The sequence below is a fragment of the Amblyomma americanum genome, chromosome 1, assembly GCF_052857255.1.
Source record: "Amblyomma americanum isolate KBUSLIRL-KWMA chromosome 1, ASM5285725v1, whole genome shotgun sequence".
Lineage (NCBI taxonomy): Eukaryota > Metazoa > Arthropoda > Arachnida > Ixodida > Ixodidae > Amblyomma > Amblyomma americanum.
In genome coordinates this window covers 492,935,771-492,950,079 of record NC_135497.1, presented here as the reverse complement: position 1 = coordinate 492,950,079, position 14,309 = coordinate 492,935,771, and the positions used below count along the sequence as shown (strand labels likewise).

The window sequence follows — 14,309 nt, the reverse complement described above, 5'->3', positions numbered from 1 at the left end:
GACAAGAAAGAACTCTGGAGTAGGACATATCCAGAGCGGATAAATTGCCCTCCCGTGGATGGAACGGGTGAAAGAGAAGTGTCTTTCAGCCTTATACACACGCGATGAGGTGACAGCAATTGAGGCAGCCACCCGGCTGCAAAGTGAAAGTCCCCTGTGGCACTCCTACAGGGGAAGGCCTCATCACAGCCTCAATTGCACACAGTGTTTATACAAAAGTGCACACTTGCAAGACCAAAATGGGACCCCATGATTCCCGGTCTGTAATTAGCACAGTAATGGGCAAAACACCACGTGTTACCTACGCAGTGCAAAGAGGCCTGCTACTTGAAGCTGAGGCACGAACAGATTTTATCAGCAAGAATGAGAACTATGCTGACATCAATGTCAAAGAATTTGGGCGTTTTCTTTCATGCCACCAGCCATTTCTGGGTGCAAGTCTAGACGGCATTGTTTCGTGCGGCTGCTGCGGAGTTCTCTTCGTTGAGATCAAAATCCCAGTTGATGTGCAGGCATTTAGAAAATGTGAACTACAATATGGGCATCTGAAGCCCACAAGCAAGTACAAATGGAAATGGGTGTGGTTACCATAAAGTCATGCGTTCTGTTTGTTTACAGCAAAGACAAATGCCTGCAGTTTGCCGAGCTCTTCAATGAAAGCCTTTTCATTGAATTAGCAGACCATTGCTCATATTTCGTTAAGATGTCCTTGCTGCCGTTGATTTCAAACACACGCTGAAAGCAATCTCTTGAAAGAATGGCATCAGTGTGCATGTGTTGTATGAGCGTATTACAAAGAAGGGCATAAACTCACTTGAAAAAGCAGTATCTCACCATACTGAAGGGCTGCTTTCAAGAAAAAGGACTCATATTACTTTTTACTTCAGCAAAAAAAAGTTGTAAAGTGCGAGGTTTAATATCCTAAAGTGACACATGGCCTCCAGATTGAATTAGACTACATAGGATTCTTTAACATGCTCTGATATCGCACAGCACATGGATGTGTTTTGTATGTCTCCATCAATACATGGCCTCAGTCGGTTAAACCCAGGCTTCTTGGGCTCAGTAACCGAGCACCTTAATCACAGATTTCCTCCTTTATCACGTGCAGCAATGAGTCTCTGCAAGCTCTCAAAGCAGCAACGACAGTTTGCATACTGATGTCGAGGATCCTCTATGTGATCGTAAAAGGCTTTTTAGGCGAGTCTTACAGATTACTGAACTCTGGAGTGCATTGTTAGCTGCTGATCACTGCCAGGAGGAATGTATCTGCTCTTTTGCTTCCTGGAAAAAAATTGTCTGTTCTTTCTATATTTTTTATTTCTGTTGCTCTAGTCATTTTTAACACTCTATCATTTCGTTTTTCAATGCATACTTGTGATTAACAGGTGAATAAAGAGCAATGAATTTTGTTGTTTGTTCAAAGCACTCAATAACTGTTGGTAAGACTATTCGAACAGCTTATAATATTTGAAGTTATGGTTCCTCAGGGAACATTATTTTCAGTGCAGATCTGTGATAAGCAAGCACAAGAATACCAAGGAGCAGTTATTATTCGTACCTAAGATGCATCACTTTTGATGCAAATATGTTTGTGCAATGCAAAGTGATATATGTACAAATATAGAGACTACTGCGAGATGCATGAAACAATTTGTAGCACTGGAAAAATGTGTGAAGTTCGTCACTGTATGTATGTGCATTTTACTACTTTTTGCGTTATTGAATTCTATTACACATGCCTAAAACGGAAGACTATTGTCTGTTTGAAAGTGTTATCAAGTAAAACTGCATGTTTAATACAGTTGGGTAGGGTCCGTGCACTGTGTCTCCAGTGCTTTCTTTGAATTTCAAATCATATGTGCATTGTGTCAGTAGACAACATTCAGAGAAGATCGTTCATTTGTGAATTAAGTTCCATGTGTTGTGGTTCCTAGAATAGTGAGCATTCAACTACAAAATGTCTTGAAAAACTATGAAAAAATTTCTGCCAGGAAGTGTTTCAATGCATATCTGTGATCAACTCGGAGAATAGTTCAGTCAAAGTGAATCTTGTGGACACAGCAAAAGTTGGTTGTAAAAGCAGAAAAAAAGGCAAATATCAGCAGCGAAGGTACACTGCGACAATTTATTGGCCAAAACGTCCTGGAAAACAAGAGTTGACTGTAAGGGGCAAACCTGCAGGCTAAATTTACCACGTGTTAAAAGGTAAAAGAAATAAACGAGTCGGCATGTAGAGGAAAGGAACAATAATTTTAGGTGTTGAGAGGAAAGGAACCAACAAGAAACAAGAACTGGAAAACAAAACGAAGCACTGGCGATAGGTGAAGGGGAGAGCTAAGAAAAAAGAGGAAAGTTGCACTCAAGTTTTTAACGTCCCAGTGATGAGCCTGCTGTGCGATGTCAGTGCACGTTAAAGATCCCCAGGTGGTCGAAATTATTCCGGAGCCCTCCACTACGGCACCTCTTCTTCCTTTCTTCTTTCACTCCCTCCTTTTTCCCTTCCCTTACGGCACGGTTCAGGTGTCCAACGATATGAGACAGATACTGCGCCATTTCCTTTCCCCCAAAAACCAATTATTAATTATTATTATTGGTGCATCGAGCTAGTGCGTCGAACGAGGAGGTGTGGCGGGGCGTCGGTGCCGCCTGTACGCTCCGGTCGGTATCCTGATGGAGACGTAGTGTGGACGGCAGTCTCCACGGCAGACGTCAGCGTCACAGCCTTGGCGTACAGTTGACGGCGCTGTCCACGGCGGGCATTAACGCTGCCGCAGGAAGCCGTCACACTTGTGGGATCCGGGTGCGGCCCCCAGGTCAGGTAGCCCGCGTAAGCAGCGGTGGCGTCGGAGGCGGCCCGTGTTCAGAGGCTTACGGACAGGAACGAAACAGCGACGCCTGGGTCTGGTGGTTCAAGCTGTCGACGGTGGGTTGTCAAGGTCTAGTAGCCCGGATGTCTGCGGTTGAGGCCCAAGTCTGGAAATTCTGGAAGCCAGAAGATCTCGTTCACGTCCATTGCCGACCGCGTTCTTCCTCTTGTTCTCCCCCGCACGCGCTCTTCGCCACGTTCCACTACCGCTCTTTTTTCTTCATCCGCGACCTCGTGCGTCTTCTTTAGCCGCACTGTGGCGCTGGATCCTTACACAGACTTACACAGCTTGCATGCAACTCAGTATATGTGACAAAAAGCAGTCAAAATGCACTTCAAGGACACTATGTAAGACAGTACAGAGAGTAAAGGTTATTAGTCGTATGCATATATGCTCCAGAGAATTAGCAGATGGTTGTTCAACAGCCCTCTATGTGTCAAAACAGGAACTTGATAGTAAAAAACGGTTAAAATAAAGAGTCAACACCAGCTACCCAGCACTCAAACTGCCAGTTTCAGTGTACATCACTCGTGGAAATAATATTCGATCGCAAGGAAGTACGCAATGTTCTCGTCATATTGAACATGAACATGTGCCTGAGAAAGCTGGTCTCGTTAAACAAACGCAGTGATCGGGCTTTCATGCCACATGCATAGCGCTTTACAATTACCTAAGGCAACCGCCATGAAAAAAATTCAGGCAACTGCATGCAGAATTGCTACTATCGGTCTGATCTGTCCTGTACTCTCGAGGTACTTGCGCCACTAAATGTTACTTTAGGAAAATCGAAGGCAAAATTTAAAGGTGTTTAAAAAAGATAAGTTTGAGCAGCATAGTCAAACCTTGTTAATATGAGCACTTTTGATCCAGTCTAGACAGTCCAGAAACAGAGCCATCCATATAGGATCAATAAAAAAGAAAACATTAAGGAGTGATTAAGGCCACCTACAGTACACTTTAGTGGAGAGTGGAGACAAAATTAGACAAAATTTGGGGAGTTTCTAGTGCATTATCGTTTGCACTCCTATTTTTTATACAATGCAGTGAAGTTTAAAATGAGTGGTGGTCCACGAGATGTTTTATGGCGCCTCATAGCATTGTGAGGTACCTATTACAACTGTTCATGCCCCTTGAACCACTAGTACACCTCTGTATCCGGTAGCCCGAAAGCTGAAAGGCAGAAAAAAAATGTAGCACAAGCTTCAGTTACTTGCTACACGGCAATTCATTGAATATGGCAAACATTACGGCCGCTTGGCAATGCCGAGCATGCAACAAGAAGAAAAAAAGCTGTGGCAAAAAAATCAGCGCTTTGGATTGCCTTTGACTGGTGTCTGTGGTCAGTATGCACGAACAGGAAACTCTTATAGGTGCAGGCATAATTTTGTTCTTGTCGCTATCTATATTAACACTACAACTATACACGGGCATAAGCATTGCGCATTTTCACCCTGCCCATTGTTTGGAGAACCTTTCATACGGACAAGGCATACATATTAAATAGTGTAATCCGCAGAAAAAGTGTTCATATCAACTGTGGTCTAGCTAGTGAAGTACGGCTCACGGCTCATGCAGGTGGAGTCCCCATCATTAAATGGGATGCACAGCACTACTGCGAGCAGAAGCAAGTGATGAGCTGTTCTCGACAATAGGAGTGGTTGGTCAGGTGGTATCCGCATGCAGTTGGGCATATGCTTGCAGGAGTTACTTCGGCTCACAATAATAGCTCGTTACTGCGCAGTACTTAGAGCAAGGGCTAATCAACAAAATTTATTAGACGCGCACACACATGCCAAACCTTGTTGAGTTGATCTGCCATGCTGTGGGAAAATACTTGCGACAGGATTTGGAACTTTTCACCCTTCCAATTACTCTTTCCACAGGTATGCGAAGGCTTGCTATATGTCTTGTCTCTGCTTCATCTTCTTTCGACAGTTGTGGACGCCCATTCATAGATGGGGGGATCTTTAGGTGTAGCGAGCGCTGCTTCCACTCATCAGCTACTGTAAATCCCCTGTCGGCCATCACACTGCTCCCATATGAAAACATGTCAAGAATGCCACATGACCCTGTTAATGCCTAATCTGAGAGCCCTGCATGTGCAAGATCTGAAACAAAGATGACAGACCCATTGCGGCTGCACACTATCAGGCCTTTGGCAGTGTCGTGCTTTTTTTTTGTAGAGCGAGCGCGTCTCACCCCGGACTCTGAAGGATTAAGGAGTCTCTATGAATATCTCCGTGCAGCCCATGATGCCGTCAACTGTGTTGTATCCTTTTTCAACGAACACTTGAGTACAGTACTTGGCACAAAGAGAGGGTGGCATCCAGGTCAGTACCTGTATAAAGAGTCCCACAGGGTCACTTTAGCATTTTTGTTAATACAATATTTGACCATTTGGTAGAAATTTGTTGCACTTTCTTCATACTTGACACAGCCTGTTGTTCAAGAAGTCCAGCCAGGTGATCGATATCCTTGACACTTTAGTCATTGACAATCGAAACCTATTAAAGGATTTCATTTTTCTGAGAATGCTATCAAGAAGACATTACCACAAGATGTTTTCTTGTAATATGGCAGCACATAAGCTTAAAAGAAATGAACTTCCGATCATTTTTATTCATCTTACCGTCAAGCATGCATCATCACAAGACAACATTGCGCCAGGCTGAGAATGGCACCAATTAATTTTAACTGTACTAGTCGCTTCTTCGTTCGCTATTATCATACATCTTAAACAATCTTCCCATATTTCCTTCCTTCCCTCTGCTTCATTAGAGAAAGAATTCTTTTCAGGAGTAACATTTAGTTCATGTTTTATTTGTTATAGGGCAGTAAACGTCGCACCAGAGGCCACAAACGCTGTGCTTACCTGAAGGCTAGGTCAGTTGCATCGAGGCCCAGACGCAGACGCATCAGCACAAGGATCATCTGGGTCTTCAAAGGCGAAAGAAACTTCCTGTTCTCACCTTCTGCATTATTTTCCAGAAGCGTAGTTTTCTTTACTTTCGGCTCTAGGGAATCCAAAAGGCATCGAGCCGCTGGCTTGATGTGAAGGCTGTGTAGTACTTCAGGTTTTTTGGGTCTTGAATCAGGACTTTGTAAGTATATTCACTTTTTTGCTTCAGCGTTTGTTTCTTTAACTTCACTGTACAACACCGATAAGTCAAGCTTTAGTAACCTGTTCTTTTTCTGCAATCTACTGCACGATTTTGTTACTTCAGCTTGTTCTTTCTGCGCCTTTGATAGCCGTTTCTTAATTGCCTCAACTTGTGCTTTTAAACTGTCCACTTCGATTTGAAGCATCGATATTATGTCCTTTTTTTCGGCAATCTTGAGAAGATCACTTTGGTCGTTTTCTTGCCGGAAGCAGTAGCAGTGATCTCCTGTTGCATCAAGTGAAGTTGAGCCACCAATGGCAGTGCGGCCAGCCTCATCTGTACTGGCTGGCTGCCCCACTTGTACTGCAGAGGTGTTCTGAGTGGGCTGATTGAAGCAAGGAGGGAAACAATAATAATTTGTGAAATAGAGTACCAGTAAAAGCAGACAGGTTAATAAAGTGAAATAGTATAAAGAAATCGCACAAAATAGGAGATATAAACCGAAATCATGTGTACTGTATATCACGGATGTCTACGGCAAGATTACCTGACAATGATGTTTATAAAACAACTACTCTTTCAAGAAAAAGTCTGTAAGAGAGCTACACACAGATGCTGCCGAAGTACTTAGAACTTAAGAGGTTCATGCTTTAACTAATTCGTTACTCAGTCCTATACATATAAGTGCATTATCTTTAAACTAGCAAAAAGCTGTGCAATAAAAAAATATAGGCATTAAATGCTTCTCCACTTATAGCTGGCTACTATACCTTTATTCGTATCAGCGGACGTCTCTTCTTCACCTTTTGTGGCTAAGGGGAAGATTGTGGGCACTCAGATCATATAGGTTCTTTTTCCTTCTTTGAAGTGGGCCGCACAGACCCTGCGGCCTGATGTCAGAACAAAATCGCGAGAATGCCCATGTTGTTACAAGACATTTTATGTCGTTAGTATGAAAATTTTAAAGAATACCACTCATGGCATTTATGGAGTAAGTAAGTCTATTATATTTAATTGGGAGTTTCCTGCTTCCAAGCTGCACATCAGCTACGAGGGGACGCTTTACATAGTGGTAGCTCCAGTTTAATTTAGGCCCCACGCAGTTGTTTATCGTGAGTTTGTGTATCGCTGTCATCGAAAAACAGCTGTTGCGGCCAAGATAGACCCCGCGACGTTGCGATCAGCAGCCGAACGACAAGACCACTGAACCACCGCGAAGGTTCGTAAGTAGATTTTCTCCTGACAGCTCAATATATAAAAAAGCAATCCAGAAATGTATGGTTGTTCCAATTATTGTTGTTTGCAGGAAGACCTGACTAAAAACACCGGCACAGTTAGCAGTGCCACTACTGTAAATTCACTGAGCATAAAAACGTGACAACGCCACAACGTTTGAGACATAAAATCTCTGTCGACTGCCTGCGCAACACTGAACTGAAAGCAGACAACAGCCCTAAGGTCACTTGCAACAGAGCACCCGCGCCCTACTGGGGACTGAGGAAGAGCTTAAAAGCCAAGAAGAACTGCAAGACAATGTTACTACATTCGAATCAGTGCGAAAGCACGGATCTGCTCTACGTATCAGACGACGATGTGCGGGAAGTGCTGCGGGACGGAGCGCTCGCGCTAGGCCAGCTGCGAACAGACAGCGCAGAAGACAACGGACGATTTTGCTGGAGGTCGGTGCCCATCGTATTTGTGCTTACGTTCTAATAATATCCGTTAGCTAATAATGACTCAACGTGCGAGCCTCGGAAACGACACCGCTGCGAAGCGGTGCCGGTGGCGTCTCCAGTGAGCAGCGAGTCTGATAAGCACAGACTACATTGCGCATCCAGCCTTCTTGACACAAAAATGTGTCTCCTGCAAATTTGCACAGACGACCGCGTAATATATCGCACAAAATGCTAAACGCACCGCTCATACCTTACCTGGCAGTCTGTCCAGCTGTGGTGATCTTTGCGATCCATTGCTCTCTTAGCTTTCTTTTAGCAGAACGTGAAATCCAAGGCCTTTGTGCCCGCTGCTGTAATTGAGATACACGGCCCGGAACAGGTGTACCTAACCATCGCGAAATATCTGCAAACACGGCGTATTGAGATGGTATGCCGTGCAGCAATGTGCTTGTCGCGTGCAAACACAGCACGAAATACGGCCGGAAGTACACGACTACCAGAATGCATTGCGGCAGCGGTGGCGTAGCGCAACTCCTTGTGAAATCGGTCTATTCTAACAACAGCGCACAACTGTAAAACGAAGTATTAATTTAGTGTTCCACAACTTTCCCAGCAGCACGGCCACAAAAATCTGACCGCGTAGAAAACTCATTGCACAAACGGTCAGTTCCCCTGGACTCTTGCCAAAAGTTTCCCGCCTTTTTTCGGGAGCACTCAAAAGCTGGTAATTATGCCTGTTTTATACGACCAAGAGTTACGTTGGGCGGAGGTGACAAAAGATCTAAAAACACTCTCAGCGCATGTTCTTTTTTCTTACTGCACTGAGATTTTGAGCACAACTTGCGATAAAACCAATAAGTCTTACCCTTCGGGCCTTTGTGTCCACTGCCGGGCAAGCGGGCTCAGTGCTAGTCCTGGGTGATCTGCAAAAACAAAATGTTCAGGAACAAGGAAGTTGAAATCAGAGTGCCGAATATAAGACACAGAGGAAATCACTCAGCATGTGCATACCAAAGACAGAAAGAGCAGGGAAATTGCTCACTGGCAACACGAGCGAGCGCAGATTCCACCGGCCCGTCATAATGATACTGAAACCAATGCTCGGCTCGGTTGAAACATGGCTCAGACCGCAAAAAAAATTGCCTGACGTGTCGTCTTTCTCAAACCGGATGGGACAAAATTGGTCGGAATAACGCTTGTGTTATTTCTACCTGGTCGTAGCAAATACTGCCGTAAAGTTTTCGCTTTAAAAGGCGGACCGCGGACCGACATCGCATAGGTGGATGGTGGCTTGCTGGCATTACGGGTCTGGAACCAGGGGGTTCTCGCACATGTGGCGGGGGCTCCTTGTCATTGGAGGTATCTGTTGATAAACCGCCGTCGTCGCTTAAGATGACGCGGTGGTTGCGACACGTGTCATTGCAATCTTTCCTCTATCTCTTTCAACTTTCCTGCTATCTGCACGTGACATCGATTGTGGCTCAGCTTGAGCAAGCCGGCAGGCCCGTGCACTGCCCTTTTCATTATTGATGTTGGGGATGAATTTTTATTGCGCAATGGCAGCTGTGGCCAAAGAGCGCCATGACACAAGGTGTTTTTCCACTACTCAAGGTGGGGACTTAGACCCATTTCCAAAGCATTTCGCCCTAAAGAAGCTGAGCAGGGGAAAGCTTGTACTCATTGTATCACCAATGGGTACCCTGCGGCACTGTGGATTGAACCCCACACCTCCCACATGCGCGGCGGATGCTGAAGCACTTGACCACCGCTGCGGAGTCCCTATTTGATTCCTCCTGCAGTCGCAACAACAGACATTGCATACCACACGGGTATCCTGCGCATATCAGGCCCACCGAAACGCAGCCGCCTCAGCCTGCATTGACGTAATCTGTGATTTTTTTGGGAAAAGAAAATGGCGCAGTATCTGTCTCACATATCAGCGGACACCTGAACCATGCCATAAAAGAAAGTATACAAGAGGGAATAACAGAAGAAAGGGAGAAAGAGGTGCTGTAGTGGAGGGCTCCAAAATAATTTCGGCCACCTGGGGATCTTTAACGTGCACTGACACCGCACAGCACACGGGTGCCTTAGCGTTTCGCCTCTATCGAAACGCGGCCGCGGCGGTCGCCTTCAAATTCGGGTGCTCCGTATCTGTAGCCCGCATATTTCCGACGCGCGGTGCCAACTACTACAACGCCAACGGCTTTTCGAACGATTGAGCTGTGTACGCTATCGCTTGAAAAAGAACGAAAAATTTTTGAAATAAAAACTACTCCAGCTAATATTTCTTTGCTACGGGGGGACTCTACGGGCGCCAGGCAGATATTACTTTGACTCTCCGGCTCGCGGTGGCTTAGTGCATGGTCAGGCGCTTGTCTACTGAGTCTGGGTACCCGGTTCGTACCTGACCGCCACGGTCGCGTTTCAGTAAAGGCAAAACGCAAAAGGCTACCGTGTGCTGCTGCATACCCGCCGCGCCTGCTCAGTAGTTAGGGAGCTCAGCTACTGATCCGGAGTTCCCGGGTTTGAACCCGACCTCGGCGGCTGCGTTTCAGTGAGAGCAAAACGCTAAGCCGCCCGAGTGCTGTGCGATGCCAGTGCGCGTTAAAGATACCCAGGTGGTCTAAATTATTCCGGAGCCCTCCACTGGGGCACCTCTTCCTTTCTTCTGTCACTCCCTGCTTTATCCCTTCCCTTACGGCGCGGTTCATGTGTGCACCGATATCCGAGACATACTGCGCCATTTCCTTTCCTCAAAAACCAAATTTACATTTTTCGTCTGTGTTTTGCGTGAGGTTAGAGCATCTGAAAGGTCCCAAGGTGGTAAGAATTTTACCGGAAACATCCACCACGGCTCCTTTTTCTCTCGCCTTCCTCTCTTCCTTTATGGCGCGGTTCGGGTGTCCGCCGGATATATGTGAGACAATTACTGCACCATTTCTTTTCCTAAAAAAGCGAATTTTCTCACGCATGAGAATTTACGCAACACCTGTGTAAGCCATGGCCTCGCGCATGGATGGATATAGGCTGTGCGTAAAGCGAACCAAGCAAACGCCGGAGTTACAAGAAACCTGCAAGTTCATAGCACATTTACATAGCGGTTACATATCTCTTATACGTAACACCTAAATTTACAAGCTAAGGCAGCCTGTTCAGCAGCAATTTTTATGCGGTTATGCGCTGTTATACCTAATTGAATTAAATTGTGGAATTGAGCAGTAGTTGAAATCGCAGTGGAGCCACTCTGCGTGTTCAAAAGCCCGACATGGAGGAACAGTTGCCGAAGAAATGTGAATTTTACTAGCGATGGAAACATCCATGCCTGCTCTTCGTGTTAACGCACACTACATGTTGTCGGCGGCAATAAAGACGAGAAACTTTCTTACGAGCTCAGTCTGTATATTGTTGTTGTTGTTGCCTGAAAAGATGATGGCACATACCCACGGTGGGGGATTGGACAGGGTTTGGTACAGGTCCAAACAGGGAATGTCTAATCCAAGTGAAAGTATATTACTGGGTCGGATGAGACACCTAGAGTATTGAAGTGGTCAGTGTCGTCAACTGTGCTGAATTGGAACTATCTTTTTCGAAGGTTTCCACCTACATGTGTCCCAGTTACTGCGTTTCATAGATAGCAGGCAGCGCTGCCAAAGGTAGCGCGCTTGTTCGCACAGGAAAAGAATGCAGCCACGCGGACTAAGCAATACAAATATATTGATCAGAAACATATTCCAGAGCTTAACACCCATGACCGCGACCTCCTGCAGTTCGTTTTATCTTTTGCCACATTTTGTTCTGCGATTTTTGAATACTTGGAGAAGTAATAATTACATGCGTGATAATACGTGGTCGTTAGGGCGATTTGCTCCAACTCAATTCAATCCCCAAAAAATTGCGGCTCCAATCCAGGTTGTGAAGGTGTTGACCAGCGAAGCTGTAAAACGAAGCTGTAACCCATTGGGGATTCGCTGGAAGCCTCACACTAGTGGCTCTACAAATAGTGAAACCGGAGACAAGTGAAATGTTCTTGAGCTGTATTCTGTATGCCTGATTTCAAAGCTGACATGTTGTTTGCATTTAATTTTAAGCCTGGAGCTTTTTGCTTACGACAACGGCAGGAAAACGCAACCGTAATTTTTACCTGGAAACACACGCAGGGAGAAGGTATGTGCTTTGCATTGTTTTCAGTGTCCGTTATCATACATTATGTGGTTTGCACTTCACACGAGGGCTTCGAATGACGTCAACCACTTTCTGCACCGTGCGTCGGAAATATTCCTTCCCTTCCGGCGAGGTTTGGGTGTCCACCGAGATATGTGATACAGGCGTCATTCGCTCCCCTTAAAACCAATTTTCGTTTCATAGTCCTTGCCTTAAGGCGTGGATTGGGTGTCCACCAAGGTATGTTTCCTTTCCTTAAAGTGTCCAACGGGCAAGGTGTCGCGCCGAACGAATAACGGTGTTCCGTGGACTCCTTGGCAACTCTGCAACACGCTGTCACGTCCCCGCTTTTAAAGACCAACCTTAAGCGTTTTTCATTTCTGAAATCTTTTTTTTCTTTTTATAATTTAACCAGTTATGCCCCCCCCCCCCCCCGTTATCATTTATTATGCGGTTTCCACTTCACACGAGGGCTTCGAATGAAGTCCACCTCTTTCGAAGCTGCTGCAATTCTGATGTTTACCAGGATTCCTCGGAGAGTGTTCCCTTTGTTCACACACCCCTTATTATTCATTATTTGGTTTTGATGCTTGTTTTGTGGTTTTTCTTTAGCCTGGCGTTTTTTTTTTCTGCCAAAGACGACGACACGAAAATTTCTTTGGACGGTGAGGTGAAGAGCTTCGCTGTAAAAATTAGCTGCAGTTTAACTACTGCTGAACCTGCTTAGAGTGCGAAAGCTGTGGTGTTTTGGGCAAGTAAAGGCGGCTTGGCGTCTGCAACGTTGCATGCATTGACCTCTGTTATGATCGTACTTATAACCACGCGGGCAGTGGGAAGTGACATCCGAGAACTGTCAACAAAGACGAGAACCTCGAGACGGCTGCATTCCGGATGCCCTTTGTTTCGGGGACAAAAAAGGTTCCTTCTATCGCACCTGCTCGCCACTTTGACGGGGCACACGAAGACAGATCCTGCGCCACTGCAGTGGAGTCTCCCACGGGCTACCAGTGAGTACCGGGGAGCGATGAGGGGTCAATCCCCGACTTATCCTCGACAACGGCGCCAGTTGACCTCCCCTGAAAGCCACCGTCGCAGCTCTGCCAGCCTAATTGACCGTCTCGTGAAGATCCAGTGGTCAGCGGGGTCCAGTCATTATGTTTTGACATCGGAATTTGTCTCTAAAGGGGAAAATGACACCGCGTGGCCTTCCGTGTGGCCTGGCCCGTCCATTGTTGAGAAACACGTGCGACAATCTGCAAACCGTGGGGACGTCACTTGTGTAGATTCCGGTCTCTGCATGACGTAGATGATATCGTCCTCTCAAGCTGAAGACGTGACGGGGGCGTGTTCTCTGGGGACAGAGTGCGTGATGAGCTGCTACAGTGAACTTGTCGGACACGCCTTCCTCGTCGGGCCAGTCTTCATCTAGGGATTTTGGGGAAGAAAAGCGCTATAAAACTCGGCGCAGAGGACGGCCAAGAGCTCCTTCAAATCAAGTAGCTTCGTTTCATCGAGACTTCTACTGAGCAGAGCTCTCAGTTGCTGCACGTGTACGTAATGCAAACAGTTGTATGAAGTTTTCCTTTCCATCCTCGTGAGCCGGTTTCCGATAATCCGCGCCCCATCACCGCTCCGGCCATGCTACCCGAGTCACAACAGGACACTGGATTGGCAGCGCGCCCAACCTGCAGCCTGGCAGTTGGCAGTTAATGGTAGATTGCGAGAGGTTGGTCACCGAATGAACGCTGCGGTGTATTGCTTGAGTTCCGCGTGTCTGCCACAACGCTGTCAGCGCTAATAGATGGAGCCTACATTTATCATCACCGCCACATACCACAATGCGCGATTTAGGCGTCCAACACCCAGGATGTTGTCAACGCTAGTGAACACCGATGGCCTATAGAAACAGAGGCGAGCGCTCGGTTTCGGCAACGGCAGCGGCTAAATGACGTCATGGTTGCCACGTGGTTTCTTTTCGGTTCAATGTAAAACTAGCGCACACGGCGAAGAATTTACGGAGAGCAGTAGTAAGCTTGTGGAGAACCTGTTTCCCCCCTCAATTTTGACGCGAACCATCCTCACCATCGTGTGTCAGGACAGCACCGGCTGGGCGAGGAGGGAAGTCTCCTTCAGGGCGGAACGAGAAGCAGCGACGGGAGCGCCACCTCGAAGGTTACGCGAAATTCCGCGGAGCCGGCGAGAGTTTCATCGGAATCCCGCCAGCGTCACGAGCGGTTGCAGCCTCACACTCTCATCACCTTCCGCGGTAGGCGCACGTAGGTCCGTCGTTCCTTGCCGCTAGACTTCAGGATCCAGGCAGCGAAGTGAACATAGCAAACGCGCACTCTCGCCACCTTCCCCAGCAAATGCTCGGGGATGGATTTGCCAAAAGAATGCGGCGCGCAGGAAAACCCGGCCGCCATTGTCGGCGCATACAAACGTTCGCTACCGATACCTCCGAAGTTGCGCCCCAGCCCCAGTCTGTAATTCGGAAGCGC

General features: G+C 46.6%; 1 pseudogene; it reads right to left on the bottom strand.

Annotated features, from left to right (window-relative positions):
• Nucleotides 1–4,614: 4,614 nt before the first annotated feature.
• LOC144105278 (uncharacterized) lies at nucleotides 4,615–5,196 on the bottom strand (annotated as a pseudogene).
• Between the last annotated feature and the right edge of the window lie 9,113 nt (nucleotides 5,197–14,309).